Source organism: Hibiscus syriacus, unplaced genomic scaffold (assembly GCF_006381635.1).
Source record: "Hibiscus syriacus cultivar Baekdansim isolate YM2019G1 unplaced genomic scaffold, ASM638163v2 tig00110777_pilon, whole genome shotgun sequence".
Lineage (NCBI taxonomy): Eukaryota > Viridiplantae > Streptophyta > Magnoliopsida > Malvales > Malvaceae > Hibiscus > Hibiscus syriacus.
In genome coordinates, this window is record NW_024062858.1 from 1353948 (window position 1) to 1378453 (window position 24506).

The window sequence follows — 24506 nt, forward strand, 5'->3', positions numbered from 1 at the left end:
ACATATAATTTTATTAAGTCACATCGTTTTCTTAGTTTAGTATTCAAAATTCAGTATTTTATAAACAATTACATGTACCGAAAAATTCATATATAATTACAAATTAATCTATATAAAAAATTAATAAAATATTTAATATTATGTTTGAAAAATCAAATTTCATAAAAAAAAACAAATTGAATATTTTTGAATATCAAACTAATTTAATATTGATTAAAATAAGAATTTTATTTAAAAGAATCATATTTTATCCTATTCAAAATTCGAAAATTAAGAGGTTTACAATTTCTACTTTTTTAATATGCATAATCTTATAACGAAATGTCAATGATTGATGGGAAACTATCACGTTTCATAATTTTAATAGGTAAAATCAATATCTTTTTCACAAAAAATTGTTAGATAGATTCTACTCACACTGTAGGAATACCCGCTTATTAAAGAACTCTTCGCCGCCCACTCCCAATACCATAGTCACCCAACGAAGAAATGAGGTCTCAAAGTCGAAGAGGTGATAACTCCACCGCCCCGGAACCTAACAATCAGCCTCCTTTTCACACCCTGGAACGCCTTTCACGGACAGGCCTGAACCGCTTCTTTGCGGCGGTTTACACATTCGCCATCCTGGCTCTACTCTACCGCCATGCGCAAACACTTGTCAATTCCACGACCTTACCCTCTTTCTCCAACACCCACTCTTTGCTCATCGCTGATCTTGTTCTTGCCTTCATGTGGGCAGCCGCACAAGCTCTTCGGAAGTGCCCTATTCGTCGTAAACAGTACCCTGAAAACCTCAAAAAGTTTATCAGAGAAGAAGATTTTCCAGGGTTGTAAGTGTTCATATGCACGGCTGATCCTTACAGGGAGCCGCCGATGGGGGTGGTGAACACGGCTTTGTCTTTGATGGCTTATGATTATCTGACGGAGAAGATCTCCGTTTACGTATCGGACGATGGAGGATCGCTTTTACTCTTTTTGCGTTCGTGGAGGCCGCCAAGTTTGCAAGCTACTAGTTACCATTTTGCAGGAAGAATGTTGAATATTTAGTGAAGAAACACAAAATACAAGTATATTGAACAGAAAATGAATACCACATCTGGTTTACAACTCCTATGCTGTTTATATACAGCTCTTTATAGTTGTTATAGTCTTAAAAGACTTTGTAACTAACCATTAACAACCTCAACTAAACATTAACAGCCTTAACTGCTAACAAATTTCTAAAATCACTAAACAACATGCATTAACTCATTATGCTAACATTCTCTCTACTTCTTCTTATTATTTTAACCTTGAACACACTATTATAGCAAACTCTAAAAAAAACTAATTACAACTCATTTCTGACATTCAATCTTCTTGATGAAAAGATGAACAATTGAATCGAAAGTGTCGATGCTTCCTTTCGTTCACTTTGAATTGAAAGTGCCGATGATTCCTTTCGTTCTTCTTGAATCGAAAGTGCTGATGCTTCCTTTCATTCTTCTTCCTCACCTTCATTTCTTTCTTCTTTATTGTTATTTCAATTATACAAGACCACAAAAAAATACTACGCTACATCATTTACCGAAAATTCCATTGTTCTTTCAAGGCTTTGTTCTTTCCATGAAGATGCTGGTGCAATGATCCATGTGCCATAAACTCGTAAAGCAGAAGTCGTTCTCCACCCTCTTCGCAGTATCCGAGCAGATTCAAAAGATGGCATGGTTCAATCATGACAATAAATCTAACTCTGTGCGGAACTCTTTCGAATTCTTTTGTTTATCTAAAGATATTATAGCCTTTATAACTGCAACAACTGTCCCATCTTTCAATACCCCTATAAAAACGCATGAGAAACTTCCTTTTCCAACCACGGATTCTTCTTTGAATCCACCAGTGGCCCTCTCAAGTTCTTCGTAATTGAACATCTGAGCTCTCCTGATCTTAAGCTCATCGAAGTCGGAACGAATTTTTATGTTTTCTTTTCGGCAAGAAGCAACCTCATTTGCTTTCATGAATTTTGACTCTTTTGCTTTGCAGCGATAGTTATGCAAACTCTCGTTTTTACTTCCATTAGCAGCATCAGAATTCGAAGGCGAAGAACAATTAGAGAAGCACTCCACTGAATTACAACTAGAACAATTGTAATCACAAACACGATCGGCCTTCAAATTACATCCTGATTTTTAGTACATTTCAGCAGGGCAACCAATGCCGAGGTGACAGTGAAGGAAACGAGCAATCAACAACTTGGCCGCAAGGGACTTATGGGCAGCTTCCTCGGTTGTAACTCTAACAGACTTTTCATCGAATAGTTTCTGGGCAGTTAGGGATAGAAATCCAGCCAGTGATTGGGTGGCAGATGGAGGACCCGATTGCAGGAATGATACAGGAGATGAGGGAGGGGCGATAAAGGGCATTACAATGCCAGTCAGATTGCTTACATTTTCAGCAGTTGAAACTGCAGCTCCAGGTGCCACTGGTTCAGGGACAAGGACAGCATGGCCAATTCGCTTACTGTTCTTATGAGATCCGAAACACCAGTAAAAGCTCCAACAGCTTCCCCATCGTTTCTTCTGAACTGTGGTAGGTTGGACTATGGACTTGGCTGAGACGATGGCGGAGGCAGCCGCCGATGGCATATTCTCCTCCTCTTCCATGCAGCGGAAGAAAAAATATAAAATCATGACCGTTTGGCGAATGATACCATGTTGAATATTTAGTGAAGAAACACAAAATACAAGTATATTGAACAGAAAATGAATACCACATCTGGTTTACAACTCCTATGCTGTTTATATACAGCTCTTTATAGTTGTTATAGTCTTAAAAGACTTTGTAACTAACCATTAACAACCTCAACTAAACATTAACAGCCTTAACTGCTAACAAATTTCTAAAATCACTAAACAACATGCATTAACTCATTATGCTAACATTCTCTCTACTTCTTCTTATTATTTTTAACCTTGAACACACTATTATAGCAAACTCTAAAAAAAACTAATTACAACTCATTTCTGACATTCAATCTTCTTGATGAAAAGATGAACAATTGAATCGAAAGTGCCGATGCTTCCTTTCGTTCACTTTGAATTGAAAGTGCCGATGCTTCCTTTCGTTCTTCTTGAATCGAAAGTGCTGATGCTTCCTTTCGTTCTTCTTCCTCACCTTCATTTCTTTCTTCTTTATTGTTATTTCAATTATACAAGACCACAAAAAAATACTACGCTACATCATTTACCGAAAATTCCATTGTTCTTTCAAGGCTTTGTTCTTTCCATGAAGATGCTGGTGCAATGATCCATGTGCCATAAACTCGTAAAGCATAAGCCGTTCTCCACCCTCTTCGCAGTATCCGAGCAGATTCAAAAGATGGCATGGTTCAATCATGACAATAAATCTAACTATGTGCGGAACTCTTTCGAATTCTTCTGTTTATCTGAAGATATTATAGCCTTTATAAATGCAACAACTGTCCCATCTTTCAATACCCCTATAAAAACGCATGAGAAACTTCCTTTTCCAACCACGGATTCTTCTTTGAATCCACCAGTGGCCCTCTCAAGTTCTTCGTAATTGAACATCCGAGCTCTCCTGATCTTAAGCTCATCGAAGTCGGAACGGATTTTTATGTTTTCTTTTCGGCAAGAAGCAACCTCATTTGCTTTCATGAATTTTGACTCTTTTGCTTTGCAGCGACAGTTATGCAAACTCTCGTTTTTACTTCCATTAGCAGCATCAGAATTCGAAGGCGAAGAACAATTAGAGAAGCACTCCACTGAATTGCAACTAGAACAATTGTAATCACAAACACGATCGGCCTTCAAATTACATCCTGATTTTTGGTACATTTCAGCAGGGCAACCAATGCCGAGGTGGCAGTGAAGGAAACGAGCAATCAACAACTTGGCCGCAAGGGACTTATGGGCAGCTTCCTCGGTTGTAACTCTAACAGACTTTTCATCGAATAGTTTCTGGGCAGTTAGGGATAGAAATCCAGCCAGTGATTGGGTGGCAGATGGAGGACCCGATTGCAGGAATGATACAGGAGATGAGGGAGGGGCGATAAAGGGCATTACAATGCCAGTCAGATTGCTTACATTTTCAGCAGTTGAAACTGCAGCTCCAGGTGCCACTGGTTCAGGGACAAGGACAGCATGGCCAATTCGCTTACTGTTCTTATGAGATCCGAAACACCAGTAAAAGCTCCAACAGCTTCCCCATCGTTTCTTCTGAACTGTGGTAGGTTGGACTATGGACTTGGCTGAGACGATGGCGGAGGCAGCCGCCGATGGCATATTCTCCTCCTCTTCCATGCAGCGGAAGAAAAAATATAAAATCATGACCGTTTGGCGAATGATACCATGTTGAATATTTAGTGAAGAAACACAAAATACAAGTATATTGAACAGAAAATGAATACCACATTTGGTTTACAACTCCTCTGCTGTTTATATACAGCTCTTTATAGTTATTATAGTCTTAAAAGACTTTGTAACTAACCATTAACAACCTCAACTAAACATTAACAGCCTTAACTGCTAACAAATTTCTAAAATCACTAAACAGCATGCATTAACTCATTATGCTAACAAAGAATATTATTATGGATAGAAGCCCCCATGTCTATTTTCGTCGGTTCATTCTAAGAACTCCGAGACCGACAAGATTAATGTAAAGCCCTTTTCACTAACTTCAACTGTTGCCTTAATCGGATGTACCGAAGATGGGGACGAGTAATATAATGGGGACCGACAAAACTATTGTTGTAAATAGGGTTTATGATGTAACGATAAATGATATTATTTTAGTTTTGATGATTTTAGGTTTGAAGTTTAGTTTCGAAAATTTTCTTTTTCTTTTGTTAACAAAAAATTATTTTATTAATTTTTTATACATAAAACCTCATAAATTCGTGTTATATAAAAATATGTTTATTTAATAATTTATTTTAACTATTTTTTGATACATTTATTTATTCATGTCATATTAGTCTTATTTTATCTGTTATATTATATTGTGATTGTTGATGCTTGGCTTAAAATATTCCAAATCGTATTCTTTTCTTTTAAACTCCCATCATCTTCTATCATTCTATTAATTTAGACTTTTTAAAATTTTCCTTAAAAATTGTGAAACTCAAACCAAAAATTAGAGGATAATAACTCTGAGATCAACGTGGAATCATGATATATTGTTTGTCTCCTCCTTCTCTACCTTTCCATAGTTGAGATTTGATAGAAGATACTCTAATGTTAAAAAATAAATGGAAATCCAAAAAAAAAAAGTAGATTAAAACTTTGGAAAGGAAGATTTTGGAAGTATTTTCATAAAATGGAAAAAAGTTTTGGGGCTTTTCATAAACTTTTATAAAGATGCTCTATAATAATGTCGTTAAATAATTCAAAAGTTTAGTATCAAAATTGAAACTTTTTGAAGCCAGACAGAATAACGGTTATCCTGTAGGTTAGTTCCAACGGATGATTCACAATAGAAAATTCGCCTAAAAACCAGAGAAAAAAAGTCTCTAGAGTTTAATAAAATATTATAAAATCAAAATTGTCCAAAATCAGTCCACAAGCCGGACTGTTATAGCCAAAAATCTTGTTTATCGGAATTTTACCAAAAATAGCAAAATCCCGAAAATCACTTTAAATTGAAATTCAAAATAAAATAAGCAATATGCAAAAAATTTGGCCGAAATCGGATTTAAAATGACTTCCTAATTGACAATCGAAATATTACCATAAATAGTAAAAAATATCTAAGTCTAGTGATTCGGAGGGGAAAACGGCAGAATTTGAGGTCGAAAAAAGGCCACATGGAGCATAGCTCATGTTGACAGCATGCGCGTCGAAAAGAGCTTTCTGGATTGGGGTCTTATGCGCGATTCTGACACCCGTAGCCAAAGTTATGGCCAAAAGACTGAAGCACACTTAAAACGGCCCCAATGAGGAACATATCACAATCAATTCCCGCCTTTGCGCTGATCTGTCAACTCATGGTATCTCAACGCCATCAAGGTGCAATCTGACAGCTCAACATCATCTGTCTCGGATCCCTCTGCATCACTTTTAAAATTGAGTAACTAAAATAGGAATATGGTCAAAGTTGAATGATAAAAAAGGCATAATTTATCCTTTTAGTTTTGGTTTACCTATCCTAGATTTAATCGACAAGATCTTATTCCACGATGTAAAATTATTTTAGTTTTATATAAATTTATAATTGTTACATAAATGAAAATAGACGACGTAGAAAATAAGAAGATACTTAGTCTTATAATCTCCGGAAATCTTCAACATTATAATAGAATCAGAATTCAATGCACTTGGTGCATTGCATGTGGCAGGAGATGTATGAAAACATGAAGGCGAAAGTTGAAAATGTTATGAACAGAGGAGAAGTTAATGAAATTTACATCAACGATGATGAAGAACGTGAAGCTTTTAACAAATGGAAATCTGGGTTTACTCTCCAAGATCACCCTACTGTTATTCAGGTTCTACTAGATAGCCACAATAACAAAGACATCGCCGGACATTTCTTGCCTAATCTCATCTATGTTTCCAGACAGAAAAGTAAGACATCACCCTACCATTTTAAGGCCGGCGCTCTAAATGTTCTGGTATATATAATTCATCATCATTTTACATTGTTTCCAACCAACACTGTTATACATTTTGTTGGATCTAACGTTTCTCCTTTTCTTTTTCGTATATCAAAGCTTCGGGTATCGACGACCATGACAAATGCTCCTTTAATATTAACCCAAGACTGTGACATGTATTCGAATGATCCTACAACACCCCTGAGGATACTATGTTATGTATACGACCTTGCCATTCAACCTACTGTGGGATTCATTCAATTTCCTCAACGATTTCAAGGCTTGAACAAAGATGACACCTATGGATGCGAGTTTAAACATATAATCCGGTTGTATCCTCAGGGTGCCGGTAGTCTTTGGGGAGCATATTACTTCGGGACCAGAACCTTTTTCCGTCGAAGAGCTCTATTCGGTGATGCATCAGCTTGTGTAGAAACGGGAATTCCTGAACTCAGCCCTGACTATGTTGTGAAGAAACTCATTAAATCCCCTGATGTTTTGGCATTAGCACACAGTGTAGCAAGCTGCAACTATGAGAATAACACCAAATGGGGTTCCAAGGTGAGATTTTTTATAAGGAAATGAACAAGATTGCATGAGTTGATTGAGTTATTAACATTAGTTTTAATTATCAAAATGCATAGTTGAGGACTTATTCACAGGTTATCGGATGCATAGTGAAGGATGGAGGTCCATATTTTACGACCCTAAAAGGGCTGCATTTCTAGTGAATGCACCAATTAACCTCGTTGATTCATTGTAACAATGGGACCGATGGGGGTTTGGCCTACTTGAAATGGGTTTATCCAAGTACTTTCCCATAACTTTTGGAACTCGAACAATTGGATTGCCAGTAGGTCTTGGCTATTCTTGCTACATATTCTGGCAGTGTTATCCATTCCAACTACAATCTATGCCTTCCAACCTCAATTAGAACTCTTCAATGGAGTCTCCATCTTCCCAAAGGTTTAGATTGTAGATTTTTCTGTTGAATATTGTTCATTGCATCAGCTTACCATGATAAACCTATTTGCAGATGTCTGAACCATGGTTTTTCGTATACGTGTTTATTTTCCTGGGTGCTTACGGCCAAGATTTCGTTGAATATGTCACAGAGGGATCAAGTTTCAGGAAGTGGTGGAACAGTCAAAGGATGTGGATGATTAGGAACCTTTCGAGTTTCGCCTTTGCTACAGCGGAGTGTCTTCCTAAGTCGATAGGCTTGTCGACTTACGGGTTCATTGTGACCAGCAAAGTGGTCGATGATGAGCAATACAAACGCTATTCTCAAGGGGTGTTGGAGTTTGAAGTCCCGTCCCCGCTGTTCGTGCCGCCAACAACGGAGGCAATAATCAACTTGTTCTCTTTCATCTGGGGAGCTGTTATAATCTTCAGTGGAGGCAGAGATGTGGGGGAAAGCCTGGTTTTACAGATGTGACTTGCAGGGTGCATTGTGTTGAACTGCCTACCAATTTATGAAGCGATTGCCTTGAGGAGTGACCATGGGAAAATGCCAGGCAAAACTATCATAATTGCAACATTTGTGGCAGGGGCTCTTTATGCTGCAACTTCCATTATTTCCAAGTGATGATACTACTTTCTTTTCATTGTTCATCAAAATAAACTGTTGATTAAACAACAGTACTTGTAGTCTTTGCTTATTGCCACTCATTTTAAAACTACTATTTGTACTTGTTTAGCTGTTATTGATCGCTACTCATTGCAGCTGTTGTATCTTTTAGGAATCTCTTTATAATGTAATATTTTTATTGTCATTTTTTTCTAAAGTTTTTATAACAGAAAAAACATAACTTAGGGTGTTATTTTATATATATATATATATATATATTCGTAATTTTATAACAGAAAAAACAAAATAAATCATTTTTAACAATTTATATTAAAAGTTTATGCTTGCTGACAAATTGGAGCACTTGCTGAATTATTTAACCTAGTCGCTCTAAACTATTAGTCTTATTTTATTGTACAATCTCTAATAAAACAAAAGAAAAAAATGTCAAATATCATAAATGGTCACTAAAATATAGGGTGTTGCAAAATAGTTACAAAATAGTCACTCGATTATTCATATGTTCCAAACTTATCTTTTTCCGTTAAAATAATTGACAACCATCTGAGATGGATGTTAACTTGCTAATTGGGATATGATAATATCGGATCCATAACTGTTTGAGTTGTATTTTGTGGATCGAGTCACTGTTTACAATATGCTATCGAGCTAGTGCTTAAAATATTATGTTGTCGAGTCAATGCTTGAAAGCAACGATCGGTGTCAATAGACATCATTAAAATATGATTTAATCATATCTTGATCAGTAGGTTAACATCCAGTTCATACAACATTCAATTTTTTAATAGAAAATGATGAGTTTGAAACATATGAATAGTCGGGTGACCATTTTGTAACTTTCAATAGTCAAGAGACTCAACAAACAATACTTTATAGTCAGGCCCCATTATGTAAATTTTAATAGCCCGAAGACTCAACAAAGCAGTGTCCTATAATCGAGGAACCATTTGTGCACTTTGCCCATTTTACAATATAATATTACTTAATATATTATTAAAATATTATATTATCTTGTTTGATTAACGTAATACTATCAATCTGATTTATAAGTCAAATCGGTACCACGTTATAAACTCAGAATTATGACTCATAATTTTTGGCTTGATTTAGAACTTTTAGATATCTCATGTAATTTAGTCACATACTAATTCAGTCAAACTTAATCAGATGATAACCTAAACAAATAGGTGACATCCTTGGATTGACGAAATTATACACTATTAGACTTGGCTGTAAATATTTAAGCTAATGTAAAAGGATTGAGGACATTCAAAATCATATATGAAATATTTTTTTACTTGATAGTATCGATATTCACTTGTGAATATTGTTATTAATTCTAATAGTATCGATATTTCTTTTTGAATATCGATATCAATTTAAGCCACGACGTTGATACAATTTTTATGATACCAATATCCTCACATGAATATTAATATTATCATTTATAATATCGATACTTATATTCAATATAAATACAGATTTTATTTAGTTTTTTTCCTTTTAAGGTATTTTTGTTTATTGAATTAATAATGTGAATTGCATCCGAGGGAGCTTACAACTGGTGAGTGGGTACCCCGCCGTCTCTTTGTCGCTATTTATGATGGAGATGACTTCAATTTGAGATTTGCACCTTTTAATATTATTAATATGAACATATGAAATTTATTAAATGATCTTATTTATAAAAAAAATGGTGTCCTTTGTAGATGATTAAGTTTGAAAAATAAGATGTGCACATTCTTAATAAATTAAAGGAATTTTGAATAAATGTCATTCTATAATTATTTTAAATTATTAAAAAATATATAAACACCTACAATGGTTTTAAAATGCCTGGAATCTAATACATGTATACCATTAATAAGATAATAAACTCTGGCAGTCAGTAATTTTGAGAAATTTTCTTTTTCAGGCAGATGGAATGTTTTCGGATAAATTTGAGAAAAGCTTCACATCCTTCTGCATGAGATATTCCACTTGTAGTAAAATCATGTGGACGCAATGAACATTTTTATATATTATGGATGTCGATAACACATCACCGTCGTCCATCTGTTTAATTATTCTTTCTTATTCGATAAGAGGTGATCAGTGAAGTTGAAAGATTTGCAATTATTTTTGTGATCACAGATTTCAATAAAGAAAAAAAAAAGACGAAACAAAGAGGATGGTGACTGATGAAGGTGACAATGGAGGGGAGCAGCAGAGAATCATCTCCTAAACAACATGTTTATCCACATTGTAGCAACTAGGGGCAGCCACAACCCAGCTGTGGATTCCATCGATTGAAATATTTCTAAAAATTGGAAAAGAGTCATTTTTTACCAGTTCCCATTTAACAGTTGCTGAATGTATGTGTGTGTTTGTGATTTTTTTTAATGTTTTTCTCTCCTTCCAAACAGCAAAGAGAAGAAAGCAACAGGCCAATAGTTATTGAAGAAAGCCAAGTTCCTTTCCGTTTTGTTTCTTCTTCCCCAGAAAATGTGCGAGCCAGATGAAGACAACGCGTGTCCTTTGCCGCCAAAACAGCAGCACCACCAGAGGATAATGGATGTGGATGATCTTGATCTCAACACTTCCTGGCCATTGGATCACTTGACTTCCCTTTCTAACCCCACCTCTCCTTTCACCATACCTTCTTCTTCCTCTGACCACCCTTGTTCTCCTCTTTGGGCTTTCTCCGATGAAGATAAGTTCGGCTTTGCCGCCGGTTACAATATTTTTGTCACGTGTTAGTCCATTCTTCAACTTCATAAATTTGCTATTCTTTATCTCTCCCTGTGCTTTTATGTATTGGTTTGCTGATTTGGATTAGTTTTCACTTTTGAATGTTTTGGAGCTTTAATCTGGCTTTGTCTGTCTTGATTGAATGATATATTCTGAAAATTTTGGATAATTTCTGGGTTTAGTTCATATCATAATACTAGAAAGTATTGTACTTATTTAATTGGTCCAAGCATCTAGCTTACCTTAGTTTTATTTGTATTTTAAATTGTACTAAATGCAGGTGCTTCCAATCCAGTAAATGAAAATGCAAAGGAGGACAATGATAATGGAGGGTTTCCATCTCCATGTTTGGGATTGCTGCCCCTTGAAAACCCATATAGTTATCGAGTATTTAAAGAGAGGATGACACAGGCACTGCGTTACTTCAAGGAATCCACTGAACATGTTCTAGCTCAAGTTTGGGCACCTGTAAAGAGTGGGGGTCACTATGTGCTAACTACTTTGGGGCAACCCTTTGTCCTTGATCTACGTGGCAATGGGTTGCATCAGTATACGATGGTTTCTTTGATGTATACGATTGATAAGTGTTTAATTTAGTTAATATTTTTTTTAATTATTCTTTAATCATTGATTTTTGTGATTTATTTATTCATTTTAATTTATTTTCTGTACAGGATGTAAGATTATAGAAATTGCATAAAAATGATACAATTCTGCAGATTTTTTATTTTCGGAATCAAAGCTGGCTGGAATTCGGATTTGGATTAAACTCAAATTTAGGATAATATTTTAAACATTATATTTTGTCTTTGTATTTTAGTTTAAATAGGTTTTTAGTATTTTAAGTAAGTTTTAGGATATTATTTTTATATTTTATCTTTATCTTTGTATTTTAGTTTAAATAGGTTTTAGTATTTTAATTAGGATTTAGAATATTATATTATTTTTTTGGGTATTTTAGTTTAAATAGTTTTAAGTGTTTTAATTAGGATTTAAGATGTTTTAGTTTGTTTTTAGGATTTTGAAGGCTATAAATACCCTCTAAGGGTGAGCCTAGAAACATATCTCTCTCATTTGAGAATAAAATCTTCTTTTTATTTCTAGCTTTCTCTCTATTTTTCGGATACTTTTCTATTATGTTAAGTATGACTTTGGTTATGCTTAGCTAATTTTCTTTCAAGCCGAAGACTAAAGCGAAAACTCAATTCCAAACGTGAGAATTGTAAGGTACTTAAATTGCTTCGGATTTTCTCTCTGTTTTATGAAGCTTACTTTTCAAATCAAAACTATTTCGACATTGGTCCGGATATTGTTATGGTTAATGTTTGAAGAAGGATTTGCTTATTGAAGCATATTCAACTTCCTGAGAACACACTTAGCAAAATTGTTTGCTAAGAGGAAACTGAGATCGGAATCAGTTGTTGTTGAAACGACACAATCCGAGTTGGCAGCGAAGAATTGTTCTTGTAAGCTTACGTGAATCTTGAAGTAAAAATTTGTTTCGATGATCCGAGGAATTTGAGGCGAAGCTGAAGTCTGAGGCTACTTTCACAGTAAGTTTCTCTTTATCTTAATCTCTTTAATTTGTTTATTTAATTATTTTTTCTTTTATTTAATTCTTATTTTTTATTTTAACCACAACTTTTAAAAAAAAATCCTCCTTTTATATTTATTACTATTACTATTTATTATTATATTATTACTTTTTATTTTATTTTAATATATCTTTTCAACTTCATCTGGAATTCTATCTTTTTCTAAAATCAAGAAAGAGTTTTATTAAATCAGAAACATCACAGTCCATGTGGATCGACCCTGCTTCTCTATACTACATTTTCATTTTCATTTATTAAGAAGCCAGGAATTATTTTGATAGCAAAATGACGGTTATCAAATTGGCGTCGTTACCGGGGACTAACGGCAAGTACTGATTTGTTTTTCTAGTTTTTGATTTATGACCAGAAGTAACCCAGGTGAATTAGTAGATCTAGATCCAGAGATCGAAGCACGAGCATGAAGAATCCACGCACAAACGCTTCGAGAAAAGAGAAAAAGACAAGAAGAACAAGAGCAAAGTTCAGAAGTAGAATCAATTCCAGAGACAGACTCTGAAGCAGACGCATACAACATCCCGATGGCAGAAGAAGAACAAACGATCCGAGAGCTAGCCACAGCTCCTGTCACTCAGACGCCATTATGCATTAATTTTCCTAGTGGTGGGACTCCGTTTCAATTAAAGACAAGACTCATTCATCTTCTTCCCACTCTCCATGGCTTTCCCACTGAAGATCCGTACAAACACTTGTTGGAATTCCACATGGTTTGCACTAGCATGAAACCACAGTGAGTTACCGAGGATCAAATTAAATTGAGAGCTTTCCCTTTCTCTTTATCTGACTTGGCTAAAGATTGGTTATTTTTATTTACCTCCAAATTCAGTTAATTCATGGGCAGACATGAATCGAATTTTTCTTGACAGGTTCTTTCCAACGGATAAAGCAAGCGAGTTGCGAAGGAGCATTCTTTCCATTCAGCAAAAGAGCGAAGAAAGTCTTTATGACTATTGGGAGCGATTTAAAAAGCTTTGTGCACGTTGTCCGCAACACGGATTAAGTGAGCAAACGTTACTTCAATACTTTTATGAATGTCTTTTACCAATGGAGATGAAAATGGTGGATGCCGCCAGTGGAGGAGCATTAGTTAACATGACCCCAAAAAATAACAAGGGAATTGATTTCAACCATGGCAGCCAACTCTCAACAGTTTTCGAGTGAACCCAGCTGACGGGTTCACGAGATAAGTATATTTTCCCTTGAAAATAAGTTAGATAAATTAACTGAAGTAGTTAATTCACTTGTTGCAGGAAAATCTGGAGCAACAAGAGTATGTGGGATATGCACAAAGCTAGACCATCCGACGGATTGCTGCCTGCTGATACAAGAAAGAGGCAATGCATAAATCAATATAGTAAGGAACTTTCCAGGTCCTCCACAAAGACAATACAACCCATACAACAATACTTACAATCCAGGATGGGGAGACCACCCAAACTTCAGTTATGTGGCAAATCAGAGACCAACTTATCAACAAAGGCCTCCTCCTCAACAACAAACGCAAAACTCATCATTGGAGGAACTCATAGGAAAGTTAGCAATTTCACAAGAAAAGTTCATTGCATCCCAAGAAAAATTCCAAAACCGAACCGAAACACATCTTCAAAAGTTAGATAATCAAGTAAGCCGACTAGCTCAAACTATGGGAAAATTGGAATCACAAGGAAAACTACCTTCTCAAACGGAGTTAAATCCAAAAGAGAATGTTAGTGCCATCACACTCAGAAGTGGAAAAGTAATCTCACCCGAAGTTCCAGCAGAAAAAGACGCATATCAAGAAGAACAAGAGAAAACGCCACCTCTAGAAATACAAGGTATGTCTGACTCACATCCTTCTCTTTCTTCTCATGAAATCACGCCACCACCCTTCCCATCAAGGTTGATGAAGCGTGATAAAAGAGATGAAGAAAGGGAGATCTTAGAGGTTTTCTAAAAAGTTTAAGTCAACATACATCTTCTTGAAGTAAATCGACAAGTACCAAGGTATGCTCAATTTTTAAAAGAACTTTGCATTACAAAGAGGAAATTAATGGGACACGAAAAGGTAAATTTTGGAGAACATGTTTCTGCAATTTTTCAACGAAAACTCCCACTAAAGATGAATGATCAAGGTATGTTCGTTATATCTTTCAAAATAGGTAATTTCAAAATTAAACGTGCAATGTGTGACTTAGGAGCTTCAATTAATGTTATGCCATTTTCTATATATAAAATGATTACTAACGAGCCTTTGAAGGAAACAGGAATAACCATACAGTTGGATGATCGATCTGTGATCTATCCAGTGGGAGTAATGGAAAACGTCTTGGTAAAGGTCGATGTATTATTCTTTCCTGCAGATTTCTATGTCATTGACATTGAATATGATAGGTCGGACTCTTATTCCGAGTTACTCTTAGGCCGACCCTTCCTAAGCACAGTACATACAAAGATCGATGTTAGAAGTGGTATACTAACAATGGAATTTGATGGTGAGATCGTTGAATTTGATGTTTACAAAGCAATGAAATGCCCTGATTATGTTGAAAGAATTAATTTTGTTGATATTATAGATCTTTTAATTGATGAATATATTGAATCTAATTTTTCTTATGATCTTTTTAAGGATCCTGAACTTTGCCACGAAGATGAAGAAATGGAGTTTGAAAATATTAATTCAATCAATTTTGATTTATCTTTATATTCCTCTAAAACTAAAATTTTACATTCTGTTTTACAGACACCTGAGGTAGAATTGAAGCAATTACCAGAGCATTTGAAATATGTCTTTTTGGGCGTAAATGAAACTTTACCAGTGATCATCTCAAGTAAATTATCCAAAGGAGAAGAGGAAGCTTTGGTAGCGATATTGCACTCTCACAAAGAAGCCATAGGATGGACCATTGCCGATATTAAAGGATTAAGTCCCTCGACTTGCATGCATAAGATCAAAGTCGAAGAAGGAGCAAAGCCATCACGTGAAGGACAACGTCGATTAAATCAACTGATGATGGAAATAGTAAAGAAAGAAATTCAGAAACTCCTTAACGCTGACGTAATCTATCCAATTTCGGATAGTAATTGGGTAAGTCCAATTCATGTGGTTCCCAAGAAAACGGGAGTCACAGTGGTAGAAATCAAGAAGGGGAGTCAGTGCCAACAAGAGTTCAAAATGGATGGCGAGTTTGTATTGATTATAGAAAGTTGAACTCTCTTACTCGAAAAGATCATTTTCCTCTTCCTTTTATAGATCAATTGATTGAAAGATTAGCTGGGAAAACTCATTATTGTTGTCTTGATGGTTTTTTAGGTTTTTTCCAAATCCCAGTGGCGCCAGAGGATCAAGAAAAAATGACTTTTACTTGTCCCTTCGATATATTTGTATATAGACGAATGCCCTTTGGTCTTTGTAACGCACCAGCCACCTTCCAAAGATGCATGCTAAGTATATTTTCTGACTATGTGGAGAAGGGCATCAAAGTCTTTATGTATGACTTCACGATTTATGGTAACACTTTTAATGAATGTCTTGATAATTTAACTAATGTGCTTAAAAGATGCTTAGAATATAACATTGTTTTGAATTATGAAAAATGTCATTTTATGGTTGATAAAAGGTTAATTTTAGGTCATATTATTTCCTCAAAAGGGATTGCGGTTGATAAAGCTAAAACATATGTTATACGCTCACTTCCTTACCCTACAACTGTGAGGGAAATTCGTTCTTTTCTTGGCCATGCAGGATTTTACCGCAGGTTTATTAAGGACTTTTCGAAGATAGCACAACCTTTATGCAATCTACTTCAAAAGGATCAAGACTTTGACTTTAATTCAAAATGCAAAGAGTCTTTCGATTCATTAAAGGAAAAGCTTATTTCAGCTCCAATTATTCAGCCGCCAGATTGGAATCATCCCTTTGAACTTATGTGTGACGCATCGGACACTAGCGTTGGAGTCGTTCTTGGCCAAAAAATAGGGAAAGAGCCACATGTCATAGCCTACGCGTCCCGAACTTTGGACTCGGCTTAGAAAAATTATTCGACAACGGAAAAAGAACTTTTTTGCTATAATTTTTGCTTTAGAAAAATTTAGATCCTATTTGTTTGGTACTAAAATTACTTTTTTTTATGATCATGCAGCTATAAGGTATTTGATGAGCAAAAAGAAAGCAAAACCAAGGCTTATCCAGTGGATCCTTCTTTTACAGGAATTTAACTTGGAAATTAAAGACAAAAAGGGATGCGAAAATCTGGTAGCAGATCACTTGAGTTGAATTCCCCTTTCCACATCCGAACCACCACTTAGAGAAGAATTTCCTAAAGAAAAATTGATGGTGGCGCAAAGCATAACTCCATGGTTTGCAAACATGGTTAATTATTTGACCACAGGTAAGTTACTATTAGATTTGATGAGAGCTGAAATCAATCGAATTAAGCGAGAATCCCGATACTATATTTGGGACGATCCTTATCTATGGAAGCACTACTCGGATCAGGTAATTCGACGATGTATTGCCGAAAGTGAGGTAAACTCAATTTTACAATTTTGTCATTCTTACTCTTGCGGTGGTCATTTTGGGCCAAAACGTACATCTCATAGAATTCTTGAATACGGTTTCTATTGCCCTAACATCTTTCGGGATTCTTATCTATTTTGTAAAACTTATGAAAGATGTCAACATACAAGTAATTTAAGCCGTAGGAATGAAATGCCGCTTAATTCTATACAAGTTAGTGAAATTTTTTATGTTTGGGGAATCGACTATATGGGTCATTTTACTTCGTCATTTGGAAATATTTATATTATTTTAGTTGTGGATTATGTTTCTAAATGGGTGGAAGCTAAAGCCACTCGGAATAATGATGCTAAAACTATAGTTAATTTTTTGAAAACTATTTTTTCCAGGTTTGGCACGCCACGTGCTATAATAAGTGACAGAGGAACACATTTCATCAACCGAGTAATCGAGTCACTAATGAAGAAATTTGGAGTAACTCAAAGAATTGCTACCGCTTACCATCCACAAACAAATGGACAGGCTGAAGTATCAAATCGAGAAATTAAAACAATTCTTGAGAAAATTGTTAAATCGGACCGAAATGATTGGAGTTTAAAATTAACCGATGCACTTTGGGCATATCGAACTGCTTATAAAGGTCTCATTGGGATGTCACTATACCGGCTTGTTTTCGGTAAACCATGCCATTTACCAGTCGAGTTAGAACATCAGGCTTATTGGGCCGTTAAACAATGTAACATGGACATGGATGCAATTGGTGAAGCTCGGAAATTATACATTCAAGAACTTGAGGAAATCCGAAGAATTGCCTATGATAATGCTCGGATATTTAAAGAAAAAACAAAAGAATTTCACGATAGTAGAATTTCTTTTAAAACTTTTTTTGTCGGTTAAAAGGTTTTATTATTTAACTCCAAATTTAAACTTTTTGCAGGAAAACTCAAATCAAAATGGCTCGGACCGTTTATAGTTACTCAAGTATTTCCTCACGGTGCTATTGAAATTGAAGATAACTCAGGAGTACGATTTAAAGTTAATGGTCAAAGATTGAAGCCATATTATGAAAATGCTTCGGTTGGTCTAATCGAAGAAATCAATTTAGATAAACCCACGCTTTGAAAAATCAGGTCGTCGAGCTAACGACGTTAAACAAAAGCGCTTGATGGGAGGCAACCCATTTCGTTATATTTTTGTTTTTATTTTTTAAATTTTTATTTTCGTTTTATTTTTATTTTTTTAGCGAACTTTATTTCATTCTATTTATTTTATTTTGATTAATTTTATTTTTTCTGAACAGATCTAAATTCCGATCGAATATTTAACGGGAAAAAAATGCAGAAAAACTGACTTGGTTCGAACTGAGCAGAAAAATTCGAACAGAACATTGCAGAAAAACCTGATTTGGTTCGAGCAGTGCAAAAAAATACACTGCAGATTCAAACAATGCAGTGCAGGAAAAAAAACAGTGCAGAAAAAAAAATAGATTTGGTTCGAACTGTGCAGAAAAGTTCGAACAGAAACAGTGCATCATCGGACAATCTACTCTATAACAGCTCGTCTCGACGAGGCCGTGATCGCCACTAGATTGGGGAGTATTCTTTTTTTTCCTCTCTTTGTTTTTAAATTTGATATACGTTTTGGGACAAAACAGAATAAGTGAGGGGGAAGGATAAGCATGTGTCAAATTTTTCTTGACTTGTTTAATCGTTTGAAATTGAGTTATTCTGATGTTGATATATTGTAATCGTTGGTTGCTAGTCTTGAATTTCGCTTTATACTCTTGCTTCCTTTTAGATTATGACTATGTTTTTTATCGAATTTAATTTGCATGATTGGTGATTGATATAGCTAGTGAATTTTTTGTTGAGTATTGATATTTCATGCTTTTGTCAATAGAGATGAACTTGACTCAATGCATATAAACTTTTCTTGTGAGATTTGAGCCTAACGAGTATACATTTTCTTTCTTGCTCATTGTTTGACTTGTGTGTGCCGAACTAATTAGGATATTCTAGAACTTGTAATCACAATGGATATCGAGACTACATGTTGAACGTAATGTTTTAATGTGATAAGGGCACCTAGGATAAACCCACTTTTCCCAAAAAACCTACCCATTTATATATCCACTAGTGAACCACATTTGAGTCTATTTCCCTTTCTTTGTTTTTACACCTCATAATTAAAGCCGAAGCCTTTTTTTTTCCTCTCTTTTCACACCCTTACCTAGACTTGAGATCTTGTATCATTGTTGTTCCAGGGAAAAAATCAATGTTTAAAAAAAAACAAGTTGTTCACTGTATCGAACAGCAAAAAAAAAAGACCCTTTGTTCGGGAAAAAAAGAGAAGGAAAAAAATCGATCACTTCAATTGTCTTTCATCTATTCTTTTTCCTTGTTTTGTTCTTCATTGCGCTTCATGTTAATTCGTGGATTGTTCTTAATTATTTTGATCTCTTGTTTCGGTATTTTAAATCTTTCTTTTCTGCCTTTGCCTACCTTAACCTAAGCCCCGTTACACCTTGTTTAAAGACCCATTGATTATTGCATTATGTTCATTTTTCGTGATGGAGACTTGATTGGATTCCAAGCCTATGGTAATATTTTGGTTAGTTTCGGTTTGAGCGGTTCCATTTACCCCAAACACTTTGAGCGGATATGTGTGAATCTTTGTGAGGTATTGAGTCATGTTTCATTGAAGTTGGCAATTAATTGAGATATCTTACCTACTTTAAATTTTCTTGGTTATCTCTTTGCTTGATTGTAACTTGAATTCGACAAATGTCATTGACTTAATTCGATTGGAAGTTTGAGGAATAAATTGAAATTGAAGATGACAACTTATGATTTTGATATGTTAATTGAAGAATGTTTTAGGACAAGCATTGAATAAGTGAGGGGGAATTTGATAAGTGCTTAATTTAGTTAATATTTTACTTTTAAATTACTCTTTAATCATTGATTTTTGTGGCTTATTTGTTCATTTTAATTAATTTTCTGTACATGACGTAAGATTATGGAAATTTCACAAAAAGGACACAATTCTGCAGATTTTTTATTTTCGGAATCAAAGCTGGCTGGAATTCGGATTTGGATTAAACTCAAATTTAGGATAATATTTTAAACATTATATTTTGTCTTTGTATTTTAGTTTAAAGAGGTTTTTAGTATTTTAATTAAGTTTTAGGATATTATTTTTATATTTTATCTTTATCTTTGTATTTTAGTTTAAATATGTTTTAGTATTTTAATTAGGATTTAGAATATTATATTATTTTTTAGGTATTTTAGTTTAAATAGTTTTAAGTGTTTTAATTATGATTTAAGATGTTTTAGCTTGTTTTTAAGATTTTGAAGGCTATAAATACCCTCTAAGGGTGAGCCTAGAAACATATCTCTCTCATTTGAGAATAAAATCTTCTTTTTCTCTCTAGCTTTCTCTCTATTTTTCGCATACTTTTCTATTATGCTAAGTATGACTTTGGTTATGCTTAGCTAATTTTCTTTCAAGCCGAAGACTAAAGCGAAGGCTCAATTCCAAACGTGAGAATTGTAAGGTACTTAAATCGCTTATGAATTTTCTCTTTGTTTTCTGAAGCTTACTTTTCAAATCAAAACTATTTCGACATTGGTCCGGATATTGTTATGGTTAATGTTTGAAGAAGGATTTACTTATTGAAGCATATTCAACTTCCCGAGAACATACTTAGCAAAATTGTTTGCTAAGAGGAAACTGAGATCGAAATCAGTTGTTGTTGAACCGACACAATCCGAGTTGGCAGCGAAGAATTGTTCTTGTAAGCTTACGTAAATCTTGAAGTAAAAATTTGTTTCGATGATCCGAGGAATTTGAGGCGAAGCTGAAGTCTGAGGTTGCTTTCACAATAAGTTTCTCTTTTTCTTAATCTCTTTAATTTGTTTATTTAATTATTATGATTTTTTATTTAATTCTTATTTTTTATTTTAACCACAACTTTTAAAAAATCCCACTTTTATATTTATTACTATTAATATTTATTATTATATTATATTATTTATTTTATTTTAATATATCTTTTTAACTTCATCTGGAATTCTATATTTTCTAAAATCAAGAAAGAGATTTATTAAATCAGAAGCACCACAGTCCCTGTGGATCGACCATGCTTCTCTATACTACATTTTCATTTTTATTTATTAAGAAGCCAGAAATTATTTTGATAGCAAAACGACGGTTATCAATGTTTTCGGTGGAGGGAGAGAGTCAGGATAGAGTTAAAATTAAATATTGATAGGGGTCAAAATATTAGATTATTTAAGAAAAATATAAAGACTTATTAAATATTTAAACTCGAAATTAGTGAACAAATTACCTTAGTGATTAAGAGGATTGTTGTTATCCTTGAGGTCCCAATTTCAAACACTGCGTATATAGGGTATGATCGTTCATTGTCAAATAGCTAAAATTCTTTGTATATATACTACATTGTATTCACCTTAATTTATAATAAAAAAACTCAAAATCACAAGAAAACTTTTAATTTGTCTAATATTTAAACTTACACTGACATAAATTGTAATTAGACTAAAAATTTGAGAACACGTACTTATTATTCTTTAGTTCAACCACTACTTGATTAAATATTTAATGAATTTTTATTTTTTTAATTTAAATATTTTTTTACATGAATCAAAATATATTAAACCAAAATTATATCGAATATATAAATTTTAACAGGGTCGGGGCTTTTGGGCCGTAAGGGAGCTCTGTGAGTAATGTCCAGCTCGGACTTCCTGCCGTGTTTTAGGGCAAAAATTACCAGAATGGACTCCGAATGTACAGTATTATTCCAGCAGAGAGTATTCACGGCTTGGTCATGCTCTGCATTACAATGTCCAGGGAACCTTGGCGTTGCCGGTCTTTGACCCTTCTGGACAGTCTTGTGTTGGTGTTCTTGAACTCGTAACAACTTCGCAGAAGATTAACTATGCACCCGAGGTTGATAAGTATGCAGAGCACTTGAGGTTGGGATTCTTCTCCAGTATAGCCATTTTACATTTTCTTATATGATTAGTTGAGTACTGCTAAATTATCAGTCTTCCTAGTCATCGGTCTTACGGATATTTCTAGCTTTAAATGCTCTGAGATTCCTCAGTCATGTAAATTCAGTTCTTGTGCAGGCAGTGAATCTGAAAAGCTCAGAAATATTGGATCATCCGATCATCCAGGTGAGTTTTAATTGTAACTTTATCAGATCTCGTTATTTTTGGATTCTTGAAAAAAAAAATCTTCCCCATATCCTGACAAACTAGTGCTTTTATACCAGATTAGCAATGAAAGTCGTCAAAATGAACTGGCTGAAATTTTGGCGATTTTGACAGTGGTCTGCGAAACTCACAAACTACCTTTGGCTCAGACTTGGTACCTTGCAAGCATCGCAGTGTTTTGTTCCATGGTGGTGGTCAGAAGAAAAGCTGTACAAGTTTTGATGGTAGCTGCATGGGACAAGTTTGCATGTCAACAACTGACGTGGCATTCTATGATGTAGATACTCACATGTGGGGTTTCCGCGATGCTTGTCTTGAGCATCACCTACAGAAGGGTCAGGGGGTTGCTGGGAGGGCATTTTTATCGCTCAACTCCTGCTTTTGCTCAGACATCACCCAATTCTGCAAAACCAAGTATCCCTTAGTACACTATGCTCACATGTTTGGATTAACCAGCTGTTTTTTTTTTTTGGGATAAATGATTAACCAGCTGTTTTGCAATCTGCTTTCGTAGTACTTATACTGGAGATGATTATGTTCTCGAATTTGTTTTGCCCCCTGCTATTGTTGACCACAACGAACAACAGACAGTATTAGGCTCCATACTGACAACGATGAAGCAGCATTTCCGAAGTCTTAAGGTTGCATCTGGAGCTGAACTGGAAGAGTATGAAGGATTTATCGAAATCATTGAAGCTTCTTCAGAAGAAAGGCCTGATACAAGACTGGAATCCATTCCAATTCATCAATCTGTGAAGTCACCATCCGAGAATAACACCTCACCCAACAGAGAAGAACATCAATTAGATTCTTCGAAGCAGCGGTTAACTATGAATTTTGACCCTGCAACTCATGGATACGACACTGTTGCTAGTGGAAGCCACAATCCTGATTGTCCTCTGCCGAATAAAGACATTAAAAAACCAGAGAGAAAACGTGGGAAAGCTGAGAAATCAATTAGTCTGGAGGTGCTCCAACAGTATTTTACAGGGAGTCTCAAAGATGCTGCAAAGAGCATTGGTGGTATGCATCTTCTCTCTTTGAGAAATTTTCATTACCTTCTAAACTAAATTTGTGTAAAAGAATATATGTTTTTGGTACATATTGATATGGACTGTTCTCAGAGAGATTCTTGGATATATAATTTTCAAATACTTGGATGACGATAATGAAAGGGTTTTGATAGCTTGTGATGCTGATCTTCAGGAATGTGTAGATGTTTCAAGATCATCAGGCAGCAATATCATTAGATTGTCTGTTCATGATGCCACGGCCAATCTAGGGAGTTCTTGTGAGAGCACTGGTGAGTTATAATTAGGTTGTAGATATATATTATTAGTGTAATTCTTACTCCTATAAATTATAGGAGGGTGAAAGTGCAGATTCTTCTTTTTTGTCTTGTATGATAGGTGGTTTAATTGTAATTCAGCAATCCACTTCATTCTTAACACAGCCCAATTCCTCCCTAAATCCAGAAGCTAATCTTTTAGACCATTCATTGGTACCAAGATGTCTTTAATACAAACTTAATTGAGTTTTTTTTTTGTTATTTTTTTGTTGCTCTTCCAGTTTCTCAAGACTATGCTCTGATTAATTCGAACGGAACTGTGCCGCACACCTAATTTGGTGAGTGAATCTTCCGACAAAGATTTTCTACATACACAGCCTCGAATTTGAGACTTGTTTAAACATTGTCAAATTATTTATCACTTGAATCAACCCATTAATCATTATTAAAGCATAATGAAACTATGCTCTAAGAAAATATTGGAGCACCTTGGGCTTACACTTCATAAGATAAGAAAATCTAATGAATTTCACATTTCAATTTGCTCAACATAGCCTCTTCTATAATTTTGTATATATTTTCTAGTCATTTTTATTGTCTAATTGTTGTCGATAATACTTAGATGGTAATGGTTAAAGTGGTCTTAAAAATGGAAAATAAAAAATGGAGATAAAATATAGAAGAGGACCTAAATGATTCTCTTATTCTACTTTTCATTAATCTTGACCGAGGTGATTTATAGTGACATTTGATGTCAATGTTAAATTTAAGATCATTATGATCACTCGCATATTAACAGACTGAATTGATATGATAACATGTAAATAGTCGCATATTAACAGACTGAATTGATATGATAACATGTAAATAGATTTGTTTCTAACAGAATATGTGAATTTGTCAGTAATCATGTCAAAAATCTTATTAAGAAAAGGATTATAAATA

At 34.7% G+C, this 24506-nt stretch overlaps 2 pseudogenes; both read left to right on the top strand.

Moving 5' to 3' along the window:
* Positions 1 to 484: 484 nt before the first annotated feature.
* LOC120139875 lies at positions 485 to 8183 on the top strand (annotated as a pseudogene).
* On the top strand, positions 6648 to 23385 carry LOC120139876 (annotated as a pseudogene).
* The last annotated feature ends 1121 nt before the right edge of the window (positions 23386 to 24506 follow it).